Genomic DNA, 2466 nt, shown 5'->3' on the forward strand with positions numbered 1-2466 from the left:
TAAAAATTCTAGGAAGCACTAGCAAACCTGCAGATTGAGAGCAAAGTGCTCTGTTAAGTGGTTAAAGAATTAGGATCCCTTCTTTTGTCACTATTGTCTTCCTGGTTTTTCTTTAATTTGAATTCTATGGGGTGAAATGTATCCCATTATTGATGCAAGCAAAGAACATTTTACTAAGTAAAAACTTAGTCAAAAAGTAATTTTCTTAGGTTTGGTAAGATTTTCTTAGATGTCTCTTTTCCAAATTGAGTTTTACATCAGAATTTACCTCAGAAAGGGATTTAGAAAATGGAAATTCAATTCACAAAACCCAATTTTAAAACAGAAATGTCAACAATTATAATTAAAAATGTAAAATGATAAAAAATTTTGATAAACTGGAAATGCTAAATAGTTTCCATTTGCAACAGTTGTTTTTATAGTTTTTTTTTTAAATTTACACATGCAAAATGTATTTCTTGCAACAAAAATGGAACAAAATGAACTTCATATTATGAATGAGCTGGGCTCAAATTTGAGAATGTGTAACCAACAAAATTAAACCAATCCAACGGAAAAAAAAGCATTTGCATGGATCTTTTTTACTGTTTCATTCTCAGAAGGTCAGCATTGTTTTGTTTTGTTTTTTCTATTTGTACAGCTTTGCATTTGTGGGAACTTTGGGGTGTTTTTATTTCTGCATTTCTGTCTTCATGTATAAACTTTAGACATCCAAGATGTTTCCCACATAGTCCCTTTGCTTTGCTTTGTCTGAATCCTTTAGAAAATGTTGCTCTAAATAATCAAATAACCATCTTTTTTTTAAGTCTGGGACTTTTTGTTCTTATGTCCCTCCTTTGTATGCTGTGTATCTGCAGTTTGGAATTTGTCAGAAACTGTTTAGTTATTCCCCAAATAGTTGGAAGTGTTGGTTTTAAAGTATTTGGAGTCATGCACAGAGGAAATGCAGTTTCTTCAGTCAACCACCAGGGGGCGACATACCCTCCTCTTCCTCTGTCTCCTCCTCCTTCCTAACCTTTAAGTGTTTGTCTCTAAACTATGGGACTGAATGTTTTGAGTAGAGATCAGAGCTGGAACAGATGGTTTTCATCCTGCAGAGCAGAGCAGGAGAACAACAGCGACCCAAAGAAGTTTAAGGTGAGCCCTTTGTTTCTTTCATTTAATCTGCACTTTTCCTGCTTTAGAAAAGTGTTTTTCCTCTAGAGTGAGTCTGATCTGCTGTGTGTTTGCAGGAGAAATGAGCTTTGTTTTCATTGCTGCGTCTAAAAGCTGTTGACTGAACACTTAAAAGCAGCAAAAAGTCTCTGAAAGTTAACCTTTTTTCTCCAAATATCTCAGAATAGCAAAGTCTGGCTTCATGTTGCTGCGATTGTTCCTGCAAAGGCGCTGTGGAAAAGTTTTAAACCGATTTTTACATTTAAATCAACTTTCCCTTGAAAATGGTTTTAGTGGAACATTTGTGGGGAGAAAAAAACAAAACAAAAAAACATTTATGAACTAAAATCCAAACAAAGAAAGTCTGGAGAGGCATCAGTGGACTTTACATGATTATACAAAACTAAAGACTTAAAACATCCCCAAAAACTAAAGAAAAACATATTAATTTTAGTTTCTGCAATAAAAAAATATATTATTATTATTATTATTATTATTATTATTATTATTATTATTATTATTATTATTATTATTATTATTATTTTGCACAGTAAAAGTTAATTTCTGTAAATAAAGCTGTTGGATTTAGTCTAATGTTGTTTTCCAAGTACTGCTCACAGTTTTTCTATGATGTTTTGAGCTTATAGATGTTAGCAGTTTCACTATAGATTCTAAAACTGCCCAAATTATTGGATTTTAGTTTCTCTAACATCATAAAAACATTATTGTTCTACTGTCTGTTACATTGATCCCAACTAAACAGGCTGAGTTTTGTGGTTGTTATAAAATGTGGAAACTTTTAAAGTCTGAAACCAATCAGAGCTGTTTATTATCATTTGAGATGATCTTTGATCCTGATGGAGTGGATTTAAAATGAATTATTCTGGATTAGTTACAATTGCATATTCCAGCCCGTATAATCCCACTCTCTTCCTCACTTGTTATTTTTTTTCAACATGCTTACCTTCTCCTTGCCCCGGATTCTAAGAACTCCTGGAGCGATCTTGTTGGGACTCATTCCTGTGGTCCTGTTTCCATCCAGGAACATGTTGGTACCTGAACACCTGTCATCCTCTGCAGCTCTCTGCAGACCTTGGCCAGGCTCTGCTTCCCGTCGTTCTCTGCAGATGTATTTTTGTCTAAAGCTGTTTGATTTGCGCTTTTGAGCCTCAATGGAATCTGTTGAGGAGATTAGTCTAAGAGAAAAAAAAAAACCTTTGGCACACAGAGCTGCAGTTCCATCCAGTGATGGGGAAAACATCAGCAGAAAGGCATTTGAATAAGACGAATAACTTGCAGCTTGTTGATTTG

General features: G+C 34.2%; 1 protein-coding gene across 4 annotated transcripts in view; it reads left to right on the forward strand.

The window, feature by feature from the left end:
* The first annotated feature begins 1015 nt into the window (after positions 1–1015).
* The window catches only part of LOC107094621 (ras and Rab interactor 2-like), a 76538-nt gene continuing 75087 nt past the window's right edge, over positions 1016–2466 (forward strand). For all 4 annotated transcript variants that reach the window (XR_001481690.1, XM_015390360.1, XM_015390361.1 and 1 more), the window contains exon 1: positions 1016–1137. The gene's annotated coding sequence lies outside the window, so the exon portion shown is untranslated. The remainder of the gene's footprint in view (positions 1138–2466) is intronic.

Source organism: Cyprinodon variegatus, unplaced genomic scaffold (assembly GCF_000732505.1).
Source record: "Cyprinodon variegatus isolate N-32 unplaced genomic scaffold, C_variegatus-1.0 Scaffold494, whole genome shotgun sequence".
NCBI classification, from domain to species: Eukaryota; Metazoa; Chordata; class Actinopteri; order Cyprinodontiformes; family Cyprinodontidae; genus Cyprinodon; species Cyprinodon variegatus.